This window comes from Bombus bifarius, unplaced genomic scaffold (assembly GCF_011952205.1).
Source record: "Bombus bifarius isolate JDL3187 unplaced genomic scaffold, Bbif_JDL3187 scf7180000008288, whole genome shotgun sequence".
NCBI classification, from domain to species: domain Eukaryota; kingdom Metazoa; phylum Arthropoda; class Insecta; order Hymenoptera; family Apidae; genus Bombus; species Bombus bifarius.
The window spans coordinates 319305-334706 of NW_022884571.1; the positions used below are offsets into that span (position 1 = coordinate 319305).

The 15402-nt window shown below is 41.7% G+C and overlaps 1 protein-coding gene across 22 annotated transcripts in view; it reads left to right on the plus strand.

Moving 5' to 3' along the window:
- LOC117212313 (protein turtle-like) overlaps positions 1-15402 on the plus strand; it is a 155703-nt gene that overhangs the window by 20732 nt on the left and 119569 nt on the right. For 21 of the 22 annotated variants that reach the window (XR_004488436.1, XR_004488435.1, XM_033457020.1 and 18 more), the window contains exon 2: positions 8705-8757. The gene's annotated coding sequence lies outside the window, so the exon portion shown is untranslated. Of the gene's footprint in view, positions 1-8137; positions 8160-8704; positions 8758-15402 lie in introns of those variants that run through there. The other variant, XM_033457014.1, reaches the window with a different exon arrangement.

Genomic DNA, 15402 nt, shown 5'->3' on the forward strand with positions numbered 1-15402 from the left:
TACCTCCTTTTCTTGCTCTCCTCCCCTTTGGTTCGTGCCTCTTGGTCATTGTCAGGGTCATTTCCAATTGGAAGTTTTAACCACCATTTCCTCTCGCCTAGCCGGTTTGTTTGTCCGATTTTATTGATCAATGCATTGCTCGCTTCCCAAGTCGTTCCTCTCGCATCACCCTCTACACTTCACTCTTTCGCGACGTTTCTGCCGTTCAGTTGGTATCGATCCGTTCGAATTCGATTAACAGTTGCAAATTTAATTACGTATAACCGCGCTCCTCCTCTCTACATTTTAGTCCCTTTCCTTTTTTTCTTTTCCTCAACTTGTTCGCTGTTCCTTCACCGAGAAGAATCTCGAGTCGGATAATTTCTCTTCCCTCCTCTTTTCGTGGTATTTTCTCGATCTTTCTTTCGCCCTCGATAGAGCTTATTTTCGAGACGAATGGAACTTTGCGGGAGTGTAATTGATGGTAACAGTAAACGAAGAGCGAAAAAGAACGTGTTTCTTTCAGGTCCGAACCTGAGTTAAAGTATGTACGCGACTAACTCCTACTATTCAATTTACTATCCCAGAGTCTTATTTTAAGATTAAAATATGCGTCGATAGTAGGAAATGTATTTGCCGGAAAAGCAAACGTTGATCTTATATATCCCGAAGACTTTTGATTCTTCCTTCCAAGAACTAAATATGTACATACTTGGAAAGTCAATATCGGCGAATCCATTACTATATTACAATATAGCCAGTCTTGAAGCGCACAACAAATTTACCTTTGCTTTTGCATAGAATTTCGAATAGAGAAGAGTGTCTCTTACTTCTGAATATTTTCGAGGTCGAAAGTTTCGATCCGACTAATTTGATAGACAGAAAATACGGCTAAGCATCGTTTGACGCGGTTCGCCGTGACTTTGCATCCGTCTTCGTAACTTTTGTCAAAGTTATTCTCCTCGTTCAATTAAAACAGACAGCATTGCCTCGCAATGCAAATTACGCGAAACGGAACAGTAAGATAGGCAAGATAAGATATGCAATGGTAAACGTCAACGGCATAATACGCAGGCTGTATTCAAAGCAGACAACAACATAGCCCCCTTAAACAAGCAGCTATTTACACCGATGATATCTGAGGTGGCGAATAGGAATCTCGCGTTAAGATTCGTGGTACCTAGCCAGGATCGTGTCAAGAGGGTGGCTGCCAAAGGCTCCACGGCATGGGTAATATGATTATTCTGCTCTGCCGGATGGCCCGAATCCGCGCGGCAAACTTTAGAAGTTGCGCGCGAGTACCACTCCAAGATAATGAAACGATCCACAAGTTGTCGAGTGTTCGCTACCTTCCTCCTATCTCCCAACCTTTCTTCGACCGTTGGCAACTCCTCTCTTTTTGCTTTGCCTTGTCTCGCCTTGCTTCGCCTCCTTCGAGATAAGCCGAAGAAACGGTCACCATGTCTTTTTTACATTTTGCGGAAAGAATGTTAAATTTCACGACGTTATTCCGACCGTTATCGAAACTCGACAAATTGGAAGATTAAGTTTGTCGTTAATTTACGAAATTCAAAGCTGATAACACAGTTATGTTATAATACGCCCATTGATTAAATCAAACGATCTCGCTACCTTTTGCTACTTGATTTAATAAAGGTCTTGAATAGCGCTGCCTTATTCTCCAACATCTCATTAGCGGTTATTTACCGAGTGAGATGAATGAAAAGTGAATTCAGGGCGCGAGCTTTATGCGCTACGTATTTCTTTATCTTGGGAGAAATGTTATTTCGACCTGTTATTTTCCTATTATGCACGTTTATGATAATAAGCGGCCTCATAAATGCCCCATTTTCATATGTTAATAGCGATTGTGATATCGTTGGGTAACTATTATTTTTCATTACATTCGATAAAGCGTTGCTTTTGTTTACGGGAAACTCGATCTAGCCGGAAGGATTTTATCGTAGATTACGCGCTCGTTTCCAAATCGTCGTTAAACGATCGGGTCAATTAAATTTCTAAACTTGCTCTTTCGTTTCAATACTTTGGTTACTTTTCCGTAGTAATTTCCTTAGTAACCACGGAGATGTGAAGTTTATCGTTCAAATTTATTGGATAACCATTTTCTCTCCACTCGATTCTCCTATATTTCCTATCGTTGTATCACGTAGCGCAAACTTTTGAACAATATTAACGCAGCTTCTCCAATAATTCCCTCGTAAACCTCGACTGTCAGCGACATTGTTTCGCGCCAGTGGGTTTGTTAGCGAGAAACTCGTTTAGTTACTAACTTCGACCCCATCCACTTTGATAGAAGTCTTGGGTTATTCCTGCCTCTAACCTTAGTTTCTACCTTTGCCACTGAACTTACAAGTGACTGCGCACGTATCATTTTCTTTCTCCTTTCTTTCCCACGGTTTGACTCGGCGCTAAGTTTAACGACTGTGACACCCTTCAGCAACGCATATTACTACTTTTTTCCCGTACGTATAACTTTCGGCGGAAAGAAGTAAAGAAAGACAAAACTTAGGGTAAGCTGATGTATCATATCCTGCCCCTTTTTCTTTGTTCCGTCTTAAACAGTTCCTTTAAACAATAATGTCGTTTGCGCATGGTAAAGCGTCAAAGTGAATATACGCGACATGAATGGATAATCCCTTCATTAAACTAAGTACAGATGTCTTTACTCTTTATCAATTACATCGTTAATGAGGTAATTCGACGTGAGTCAGTTTTATCGGAACCACTGGAAGCTACCCGTTCTTTTTTCGTGTCAGAATACGCCTTTTTAATCGGCTAATGAGCAGTCAGCAGCACGACAAACCAAGTCTTATTAAGGTTTTCGTTCTAAAATGAAGCTCCTTTCATATTTAGTACAATGAAATCAACTATACGATTACAGAAATGTTCTTTAAAGGTTTGTCGAGTAATTTCGTTGGAAAGATTTGGGTTAGGTATTGATAGAATTGGATGGATGTATTAGAATCGAACTCGTGTAAGTAACAAAGCTCTTTGTCGTGGAATACCAAGAGGTTGAACATCTTCCAAGAGCATGGCATCTGAAACGTTCTCTGTACCATTGCCACTGACGTTGATCGGATGGATCGGTCCAATTGCTATCGGCGACCAATGAGATCGATGTATTTATGTGACCCACATGTGCATAATGTAATAGCTCGGTCCTAGTCCGTCCTGTGCAGACGTGCCGCGACAGCTGCAGTTAATGCATCGTGAAACACGGCGTTACTATCACTTGTCTCTATCGAAGACCAAGCGCGATCGCCCGTACATTACCGCAAATCTGCATTGTTGTTTATCTGGTTTGATGAAATTGTTACTAAAAAATCTGTTAATCCACGAAAGGCAGTCGGTCTCACCGAATCCTCTTTCGATGATTGCAATTTCATGTCCTATACATTTTTCTTTTTTTAACGAGCGGTTCGTAAGCCGATAAAAATGTCCAAGGGATACTTGTCAGAAGAAAAGAGATGGTCGACGACTCATCGAGCACGGAGTGAACGCACTCCTACTGGGTGTGAGAATTCATGATACCGCGATGTCATGCCATAGTGGTGGGAATTGCGTGACGTATATTGTACGCAACCTAAACAAGATATACGTACAGTACGGTGAATCTTTCATCCCCGGCCTCTATTTTCTGCCACCGGTCTCTTTCTTCGTTTCATTCAGCTATTCGTAATTAGCGAATCCACTGGCGCGTGTGTTTGGCGCAATTACGTAACTGACACGTCGACACGTCGGCTCATGGACGAGAAGGGTATTATTTCGCTTAGAATAAAGGGTTCAAACCTTGCGTAAGAAAGAATAGGCTACTGCCGCGTAAACGCCATCGGTCATTTCAGCTTGATGGTCGGGGTAACGACGGTGGTTTTGTTATACGCGAGGCGAGAGATCGTTTCGACGGCTTTTAAAATTAATGCGATAATGAATTCGGCACCAGTAAAATGTAAAACTGCCTAGAACGATGTTTTCTAAACTAACGACGCAAATGACTTCCTACGTTAGTGGGAAGAATTAACTACCTCGTGTATTCCTTGAGTGCTATAATTTCGAGAGAAACGAATAACATAAATCGCAAGAAAACGTACAAATTTATCGCGACAACTTTAACTTGCGTTAGAGGATGAAATTTGAAGGACGATGTTCTATCATTTTATCTGGAAGATATTTTCCAATTCAAATGGATTATCGCTGCATATTAATGGCGAAGGTTCAAGGAAGATCTCGAGCGATTATTTAAATTTGATCTGTTTCATCCATTTCCCTCACTTCTTCCGATGCTTTTCATTCGATTTCGTTCGTGCTTGGGAACGTGGTAGGCAATTCATTAATTAGAGCCTGCACGTCGATAAACTAATCGAGTCAAGACCGATATTATCGAGGAGATCGAGTAAATTGAACTCCGTTACGATTTTTATCGGAGTTTGCGGCGTTTTATTTACATAGAGACTTCTTATTCACGTAATCGAGAAGAAAGAGAAGAACGATTCTGTTTTCACCATCGCGTCGTGTATGCAAATTATTCGCACGAAGTGGCACCGTGGAAATCGTCGTTTGGATATTGTGGCGAATAAAGTTGGCGAATGGCAGCGTACCGCGACTGCGTTGTATTCTCAACGAAGACAATAAGACTGCAAGGTGGTCGTTGACGTGTCGTAGAGTAGGTACTGTGGATTTCACGGTCTTGGTTCTGCTATCGGTCCGCGGACTGTACTCGTGTGTCTGGAATTACGGGGAATTGCGTAAGAGCGAATTGCTCGTGTGCGTGAACGCGTGTAATTCGATTTCAAGTTCACGGAGAGAGAAAGCGGATAAACGCTTGCCACAGTACGAGCACACGCGTTATTCTGACTCGTGAGTTCCACGATCAAAGCCAACCAGTCGATTCCTTTGAATTACGTTAGCGATTCGATCTCTCGCGTACATTATTTCGTGCGACTTATCGTGAATATTACGACACAGAACGATTCTCTCTACGAGTATATCGTTCGACTTGGGACAATTTTTTGTACTGTTCTTGAGGAAAGGTAACAAGTATATTCTCTTGTGGGTATACAGGGAAACATTTTAACGATCCTCTCTGTATTTTATCACGGTTGCTTGCATGCTATAACAAGTAGTTATATGGACGAGTGAGACCGCCATGCTGCTCACCACAGGATTTCTCGTTGTATCATGGGGCGCTATATTTCCTAGCAATGGGTGGTAAAGTTTTTTCTCGGTCCGGGTTATGATATACGCTGAAATCCGAGCGTTTCCTCGCTTACGATCTTCACGATAAAGTTCTAGCTTCTTTATCCGAGATTTATCGCGACTCGCCTGTGAAGTTATTAATATTCTCGTTTTTATACGGATGTTTCACAGAATCTTCTTAGAATTCGTTTATGCTGTACATTTCATAGATTTGCCACAGTTTTCCTTAACACTTTACAGATCATGAAGTACCTTTGATCCGTTTCTAATGAAATCGACCAAGAACGTAGTCATTATGTATCACAGCTGTAATAGAGATTGCGTACTAACGGGTACTCTGTGGAATAAAAATGACCGAAAATCTGATTCTTCACTAACCATCCTATTTCTGTTCTTCTTTGTTCCTTTTATTCCTAGTAGTATGTAATAAATTTGTTGACCATTTTACGATACATTGTCGTTCGAGTATGGAAGCCGAGAAAGTGCTATCTTGGCGCACAAGAATCCGTATGTATTTATTCATGATCGAGCCGTGGAGAACTGTAAAAGAACATAACGAGACGCTCCTGTGTTATCTGGTTGGCATTTACACGGAAAATTATGAAGAATATTGCGAGCAACGTAAGAAACGTGACGATATAACGTATCTACCGAAATCACGAAAGTCTCATTTGGCAAAAATATCGCGTGGCACAAGCATTTACTATTCGCGATGACTTGCGTGCAACCCTCAGCCGGTTTTCTGATTCTCGAGCGCAGCCTAATTAACGAGCGTACGTAACGCGTGTAATTAAAGGGAGGGGGTAATACATTTGCCAGACGGCGGTATCACGAAGAAACGACAGGAAAACTAGGTAGTGCCACCTCTTAATGGCCCTTCCTCGCATGCTCTCGTTGGATACGCGTTCGTAAGTGTGCGAACGTTACAGTACGTGAACACGCGTGGGTTATAAAGCCACCATTTCGGGGTTCGTTGTGGGACTCTTGCTGCCGCATAACTTGGAATTTCCGGCTGCTTCGAACACTAACGAAATTCTATTCATCGTGGTGCTTTCGGTATTTGCATCTTTATTCTATTCGACCATGTCGTTCGCTCACGTCCGTCTTTCATCCTTTGGCCGTGCAAAGTTTTACTATGGACGGAAGATGAAATCCATAATTTTGAATAAAAAAGATTGCGGTGGTGCCTAATCGGATATTCGAAAGGTTGTGCGCGCTGCAAATTATGCATTCTAATGTTGCACGCGTTCACGCGTGCAAGTGTGCGAGTGTACGCGCGAACAAAGGGTCGCGTGAGAGGTGCTGTTGATTGCCTTGTGTCCGCAGGGTCTATCGATTCTTGTTCGGCCGAGAATTGAGAGATTGATCGGGAAAAAATTCCGATCTCTGATTCTGTCCGTTCACGTGGCATTCCTGGGTTCATTCGTTTCGGTGAACTGTCATCTCACAGGCTTTAATTTATGACATGCTCTTGACACGACCAGTATTAAAATCCATAATGAATGAGCAATATGAATTATATGTGCGCTTCGTGACTAATCATAGTCAAGCACTCTGCAACATTCGTTCAAATATAATTTTCGTTGCGTCGAATTCCCGGGCTGTTTTAAATGGGCGATGTTCTTTTCAAGTAGGGGAATTAATATTCTGGAGCACGCAATGCGCTACAAGATATCATCATTTTACGTAGTTAATCGTCAGGCCATGTGAAACACTTGTGCTTACTTCCCTTTCCTCCCAGTTTATTCCACTGTTATTTCTGACTAGCATGCGATTATTACCGAACAGTCATAATTTAGAGGAAAAGTCTCGGATAGAGCGCGTATTAAGAAAAGAACGATTAAAATAACATATTTTTTCCTGGACAAATTTTGCGAGAGAAATATCAAATCGAAAAACGGTGTTTAAAAGGTTTTAACAAGAGAGATAAACTATGGAGAGCCAGTAGCAATGAACAACAAACAAAAGCAGATACGTTACATATTCTTCGCCGTTCTTAATGTATCCTTCATATTAATAACGTTTTATGCTTTTTTTTGCATGCGTGTCTTTTTATCATATGGAAACAAAACTTGCTATATACAGGGTGGTTGGTAACTGGTGGTACAAGCGGAAAAGGGATGATTCTACGTGAAAAAAGAAGTCGAAAATGTAGAATAAAAATTTTATTTTTTTATTTTTTTTTAATTTTTTTAAAAGTCTACAGTGAGATCCGTTCAAAATTCAAAGTCGATTTTCTCCAAAAAAAAAGCCTCAAACGAAAAATTTTTATTGTATATTTTCGACTTCTTTTTTCGCGCAGAATCACCCCCTTTCCGCTTGTACCATCAGTTACCAACCACCCAGTATACATACCTTTCTCTGGTGAACTAAAATCATAATCGTTGAAATGGGCGATTCTTTTCATGATTCTCGTGGAATTCTCGATGATTCATCATTTCGATAAATATTTAAATGCTCTAAGACAATTTAACAAATTTAATAGTATCTGAATATATCGATCGTTTTCACAAGAATCTCTGCCGCGAAATTGCGCGTTTTCTGTCTCGTGGTTACTAAAAAGCTTCAAACGGCTTTATGTATGAAAAAAAAAGAATTACTTAACAACAAGACATAATGTTCTTTTTGCATGCAAGTCGACTAATCATCTGTTTTGCACGGGTTAAAGCGATAAAATCATCTCGAGTCGGTTTCTTCTGTGTCGTTCTTTCTTTCCTCTTTTCCTCGAATATCAAGTTTCCTTTCTAATTATTCGCGCATCTTTGCGAACGTTTGAAATGTAAAATTATTCCTGGGTAATGTACTCTGTCCTCAAAAGGCCAAGCGTATCTTGAGGTTGTGCAGGAAACTCGGACTAAAAGCGCGAGTTTTAATCAGTTAGATGCTCGAGAAGAAACTTAAAGGACGTTGCTACGATTATTGCAGACAATGGACAATGTTTCAATTGCGACTGGATGAAACGAAAGGTTTCTCGGTTTTTCTTCGCGATATTAATAAATATATACCAATTAATATTTACAACATATACTTGTAGTAACCGATGAATTCTTAGAGTAAGGACAAGTAATGATGGTAGATTTAAAGTTTAATGTATTTTAATAAGCAATATTCAATGACAAAAGGAATATAAATAGAGTTTAGTGTAGTTTAAATAAGCGATATTCAAGAACAAAAGGACCGATTATAATATCGTCGCACGTCGATTCACACTCTGTGTCCGCTCAACTCACACTCTGCTTCTCAACTAACTCTCTGGTCGTTGTAGCATTCTTTTGTCTTTTGCTAGGCCCACCGCACACGTGCTCCGCGGACTCTCGTAGCCAGGGTCACGTAGGCCTTTTCGGCGAAACTATTTATTTGAAGGACCGATAACGCATTGATGGAGCCTACAACGCCTCGACTCTCGCGACATTGTCTATAGTTAGCTCGACGTTTCTTAGGCCCTTCTTCCCGATACTACATACTTATATGTAGTACGTCTAAAATAATGCAGACTTCTTTTGTGTTTCAGATTTCAAACCGCTAGCAGAGAGATTCGTCGACGAGTCGGAGCTACGCGAATCAGTAAGTTTCCTTCTTCTATACATTACGATTACGATTGAAAAATATAAATCACGTGTTTGTAAAAAATTTGGAATAATCAGTGTCTGTCGAATTACCGCAATATCCACGGCAACACAAAAAGTTTTCTACTTAAAGTTAACCGTGCGTATGTTTTTCTAATGTATAAGCATGTGTGCACATGGATAATTTCGTTGTGGCATAATTGACGCGGAAGAATTTGACGTACTTCTGGTTGAAAGTGCACTCTCGTATTCGAATGTGTTATCAAAGTCGGTCGTATCTGTCACGGTGATTGGAAGATTCTTTACGAGGAGAAAAAAAAAACACGAAGAAAAGGAAGCGGAGAAGAAGAGGATACGGAGAACGGAGAAGTTAGCATTCCTTCTCACGGACGAGTTCACTGTAATTTTCAACTATTCACTTGCTTGCTTTTACGTCTCCGTACCACCTCCCCATTGCGATGGAAAAACTCGTCTCAGTTGAGAGTAAGGGATGTATCGAACCAAAGGAACCTACCTACATCGAGGTTTTGTCGTCCACTTTGATACATACCGCTTCTTTCGTCATTTAGATCCCTTATCTTTTTCCAAAGAATTTAACATTCTGCACAAACAAAGGTTCAACCTTACTTTAGAATTATGTTGTATCTCACATATATGTACTCGTCACTGACAAAATTTACCTCTAACGTGATCGCGATGCGTTTATTCGTTTTCTTTGGTTCTTATTCTCCTACCTCGTTCGCCAACATCTAGGATAAAAAAGAAACGAGAGAAACATATTTTTACTGCATCGTACTATTCGCATACGAACAAGTTGCCTACCGTCATGATGAATACAAGCAGCAGAGATGCGGCAGGCGAAAAAATCTCGGTAGAGTTGGCGAGTTTAATTGAAATCAAGCTTGCATTGCCAGGATCTTCTTTTGGCGTAAATAGACACGCTCTCCAGATGAAAAGAAGAATAGGCCCATTTAGATGTAGATGAAGTACTGCACGATATCAGCATCGAGTAAATTTAGCGTTAAAATCATGCTCGACTATTCCTGTAACTGCGTTTAGCTGTTTTTGCCATTTCGTTGTACTTTTGCGTTTCACGCTTTCAAATCATGTCAAATTATTTTACTTTTTTCTGGGACTCTCGGCTTCTGTTCAGTAGAATAGGCGAATCTTGCAAAGGACTGAACACAAATTTAAACGAATTTTAACGAGTTAGCTAGAGGAACGGTATTCTGTGTTTCGAGCAAGCAGGTGTATTGAATTGTCGATATAGCTTGTTCATTCTCCACTATCGTCACGGCATTATGGTACCACCATTAAAGTCCGCTGCAGCCAGCACGTTATGTATGCACAATTTTATTATTTATCATAGGGTTTCTACGACAAAACAACAAAAAATCTTTCTAACAAAAGTTGTTATCTTCTGGTACCCTCAGAGCGCATGGATTTACACGCCAGAATTTGCAGCAACTCATATTCATCCGCACGTTATTGCCTTGTCTTTTTAGCATTCACCGAAGCAAGGGAAATCCTGAAGATGGAAGGTTCATCGATATTGCTTTCCTTCCATTTCTTTATCGCGAAACGGGTCTTTGCCGAAGTCTTTGTCGATTTCGGTTCATCGTTGCATTCCCCGTCACTTCTGTTCGTTCCAGCGCACCTCGATTTTTCTCCCGGCGTTCTTTCTTTGTCGCGTTCCGCAGCAGTCGATAATACGGGTGATATATTAAAGTAGAACTATATTGTGTCGAATATACGTGGAAGGTGTAGAACGATCGGTTGATCCCAAGAAGGAGACGCGAGGAAAGCTCGGTAACGCCTATACCTGGCTGATGTGTGCGACGGTAGGATGATGATGGCCTTGATCGTTTTACACGCTGATTTTTCCGACTCTTTCGATTTCTCCCGTGACATTCGTGAAATTCATTCGCGACAGATCCGCGATCTACCATGATATCGTCGACCCGATTCATCTCGAAAATTCGTCACGCAACTTGACGCTCTTCCGCGCGATGCTCGATGATGATTCGTCTCTCTTTCCATCGGCCTTTTTTCAACTTCGTTGTCGTTTCTCGCATGCCGTACAGTAGCTACTTCTGTCGAGAACCCGATGCACGCGGAAACATGTGTTCTCAGTCGCGAGAGTGCTATTCTCTCTCGGTATTTCTATCGCGGAAAGGCGGAAGAATGCTTGGCTTCCGCATGTCGAAAACTTTCGCGAATTTAAGCAGCTCTAATTGTAAACTTATAGGTCGATAACAGTGGCCTGGCGCGTGTTAATAATACCGTTTATATTACTGGCGTAAAGCGTTTTCGACGTTCCACTGGAATTCGCGAGGTCGCGATACGAAGCTAAAATTCTCTGGATGGCTTGGATTTAATTTAACGACTCGCTCAGCGATCGTACGTTATATTCAGCGGAATATCTTTATATTCACTTCCCCGAGCGAACAGTTAAACCACTACTCCAGCAACGTTACTTCCATTCCCATCGACGAACCTTCCGAGTTTACATCTCGATCCTTTCCTACGTCGCTTCGCTACGCACAAGTACGCGACCGTTGTAGATAAAGCGAACTTTATGTAGTACACGAAAACCACGGTATATATAAAATACAAAAGCCAACTTCTGTTCTCTCTCTCGTTTGTTAATATTTTACAATCCTCGGGCTGACGTCGTCGAGAGCAGCTCTCTCGGAGTTGGCAGCAACGAGCTTCTGTTAAGTCGTTCGCGATGGCGAAATCTTATCGTTTAGTTTATTCCACTGCTGCCAATATTCCGGTTAGTGCTCGAAGAAAGGAAACCTAGCGAAAATGAATAGGGAAAATGTAAGAAAGATGAGTGAAATTTAAATCCATTCTCGTCGTTTCTTCGATTGTATATTTTCGAGTTGTTTTACGTGAGGTATTGGAACTTTGTCCCCCTCCCCCCTCCCCGACCGACAAATTGTGAGACATCGATACGTTGAAAAGCAAGATGGTGCTTTCAGTATCTAATTTTCGAAATTCACGAAAAAGTCAAGAGCAGCAATTGATATAGCGTGAAGTAACAAGTAATGCCCATTCGTGAGGATATTTTTGCGAAGACCCGCATGTGGAAAATCTCGCGTTATTCGTGGCACGTCTGGTGTATGCACATATTACATTTCTGCGTAAGGGATACGGGTACGCTTGTACCGACTGGGGGATGATGCAGGAAAGGGTGCGGAATGGAGCTCTTTTAGAGCTAAGTGCACCCAGCCCTTGAAGCGTCTCGTTTGCCGTTTTACAGCACCGCCGCGTTCGAGCCAAGTTCTCCTCGCTGAAAAACTGAGATCTTGCTTAGAAAATACATCGTTTTAGAAAAGATCGATCAATTATGTATATAATATCGCGCAATTATAGAGGTTCGCGTGACTAGAAAGTATTCGCTGTCGTTAAAACGGAAGAACAGTATGAACGCCGAGCGTTTAAACCGCGGTTGTTGGTACAGATGAAAGATCCTTGGAATTAGAAATTACCAGAAATTGAAAGACAAAAGTAAAGGCAAAGCATACCATTACGTGGAAATTTGTCTCGAAGCTGGAACCCATTCGATCGATAAGGTACAAAGCGGTGTTCCTTTAAGAAATGAATCTTCTCGCGATATAATGTCGTTGCTAAGTATGTTGCGCCACACTTGGACCGGAGCAAGAGTAAGGTTAAGTCAAAAGAAATGGCAGAAAATTGCACTTATCCGAAGCTAAGTGCACGTCGCGCTTAAAACGACTCCCCAGACGATTTCCAACTCGATGAAACACCCCGGAGCGTGGAGAAACGAGAGTACCAATAAGTTTCGCGAATCGGATGTCGAGTAAATTGTCAAAGGAGCGTCGCATATGCAGCCTTCACGGATAGAATTGTTTCGACTACTGGATGGAACCATTGGTGGCGTAGGATCGACGTAGGTAAGGACGTCGATATGCGCGCGAAATTCGATACATACACGAGCAAAGGTATCGTGTCGCTTCACTGCGTCTAAAGGAGACGAAAGTGAGAAATAGAAAGCGGAGGGAGCGAGAGAGGCAGAATAATCCAATGTGTTTCCTATGCAAATGGTCACGAGGAAAGGCGTAAGCAAAAATATTCCATGATAGGTTTATCCCTTGTTTTATACATTCATGACGTGCACTTTTATGCATTCACTTTTACGGGCCAGAAAGCGACTTCTTAGCGGAGTTGAGAAGGAAGCGTGCAGTGGGCGAGGAAGGTGACGCGAAGTAGGTTGGAGGTGAATGGCTGTCTCGACGTAAATCTGCTGTCATTTCTGTTTCACTTTTCTTTACCCGTCTATCTCTCCCGATCGGATGTTATTGAGCTCGAAATCATTAGCCTCTTCGATTAATTCGCCACAGAACAGATTTTCATTCGTCGCTTTGCAAGAATGCGTTTGATCATGTCGGACATTATTTCCCTAGCAATTCGGTCAACGATTGGTAAGTAATTTTTCATTTCTTCAGTACGTATGTAATTCCTTCACATGTATGTGGCACTCCTGGGTCAATTTCTTGTTCCAGAGGAAAAGTTTACCCGGTTCTGAGCCGGGCTATAAGGTTGAAACTTTATCGGGAGGCTGTGGAAGCATGTTCTTTGGCAGGTTTTCATGTAAGGGATGGAACGCTCGACCCCGATCGTAGAATAGCTGGGATTTCTCATTAAATACGACTAAACGATCGAGACAAAAGGAGGCCAGGTTTTCCACGAAGGAAAGACGAGACTGATTCAGTAGTTCGAGCAAATAATGAAATCAATCGCGCGTTTCTATTCTAGTACAAGGATCTGGGTTGCGCTGTAAAGGTCGTGAAGCTTTTGAACCTTTATCGATTTCGCGTTTCAGTCTTGATATCTATCGAAGTAATACGTTAGCTGTAATTACTTTTATGTATATATATTTTGCTCTAATACCGCTTCAAAGTAAGTACAATAAAAGAAAAGGAATATTTTCGAATAAAAGAGAATCCGACGCGGTAGAGGGATGAATTCGCGTGTTCGAGGTTTGCCGCAAACAGAAGATTTTTTCTTCACGGTCAGTGAGAGAACTTAGTCTCGTTTTTTAGCCTTCTTTACGGCTGGTCTAAAGTTACTTGTATACCAGGTAGACACACTGGCGGGTTCCAGATGCGCGACTGAAACATGTGTGTGTTTAGATAGCGGCTGACCGCTTCCGGCATAGAAGCATGGCTTCTTCGTAGTAACGCAGTGTCTCGAGCTATTTCCTTCCCTTACTTTTTTTAACGGAGGAACAAGGCTGGAGAAAATTTCGTATATATTTCACGAGAAAGAGTGCAACGGTGTCTTATTATATTATCGAGGATGTGGTTTCTCAGGGATCGGAAACCGTATCAGAAGGTCTCTCGTTCGGTGCTCCATCGTTGTTGATCCATTTTCTACGGGGTTTTCTACGTGCTTTCCTATTCTTTCTTCTCTCTGTCAAAGCAATTCATTCGTTCTGTGAATAGATGAGCCAGAAGAATGGAGACAACGAGCCTTGCAGTAAACTTTGCAGGAATTGGCTTGTCCTTGCTGGGGATTTTAATCCCAACAATTTGTTCGTTGTTCGATGAGCAGGTGATTAAAATTTTCTAGATCGTTGGGTACAAACAGCTCGTTATCTGGTGATGTCTTTGCATCGACAACGGCAATTTCCATCGCAAGTCATTACTGAGGCTACTGGGCAAGAAACAAACAATAGGGGGGATAAGAATTGGAGACAACTGTGTTTCCGCGTTGATTTCTATGTTCGCGGTGAACGTTCGACACGCGGAACAAGAATAAAGAGAGAAGAAACGAATAGAGGCATTGAAATTATCGCGCGATATGGGAGAAGAGAGGTTGATAGAGGAAAGAGGTTGATAGAGAAAGAGGAAATAAGACGTGCGAAACGGACGCCGTAAGGCGTAGATAGATAGATAGATAGAGATAGAGATAGAGATAGATAGATAGATAGATAGAGAGAGAGAGAGAGAGAGAGAGAAAGAGGAGTATGTGTATACGTAACATTCAGCAGCATTATTGCGGACGCGCCGATTCCACTCTGGTCGAGTGATTTTCCCCCTCGTCTCGTATCACAACCGAACCCGAGAAAATTTCCTATCGTGTCGGATGCGAACAAATGACGTGGAAAATCGGAGGGTATGCTCCTTTAGTCCGCTGCAACCTTTTACTTTCTTCCTTTCCTTTCGAACTTGTTTTGAACCGCGTGACCTGTACAACCTCGTTAACGCTACCGACAGCTCCACCGTTTTTCTCTGTATCGATTACTATTTAGAGACTTATCCCTGTTTATCATAAAAAAAGAATACTGGCTCAAATAAATCTGATTAAACGCTAATTTTTTGTCACGGCACGTTCTTCGAATTACGATCATTTTCCGGCTCGAACGCACCACGTAATGCATACATTGTGCCCGATGAACGCGATTTAAGCGACTGAAACAAAATGTACGAACCATTTTTGTGTTTTTTGCTAAAATACGTGGAACAACGATTTGAAGATCGTTGGATCCTGCGCCAGCTACCGTAACATCATTTTTAGTTCGGACGGGGAAGTCGCAGCAGGGGAATACGAGCGAGACCACTCGAAGAAAGAAACAAATGGCACCTTCGTGGCTCAATCTATCGGCTCATTT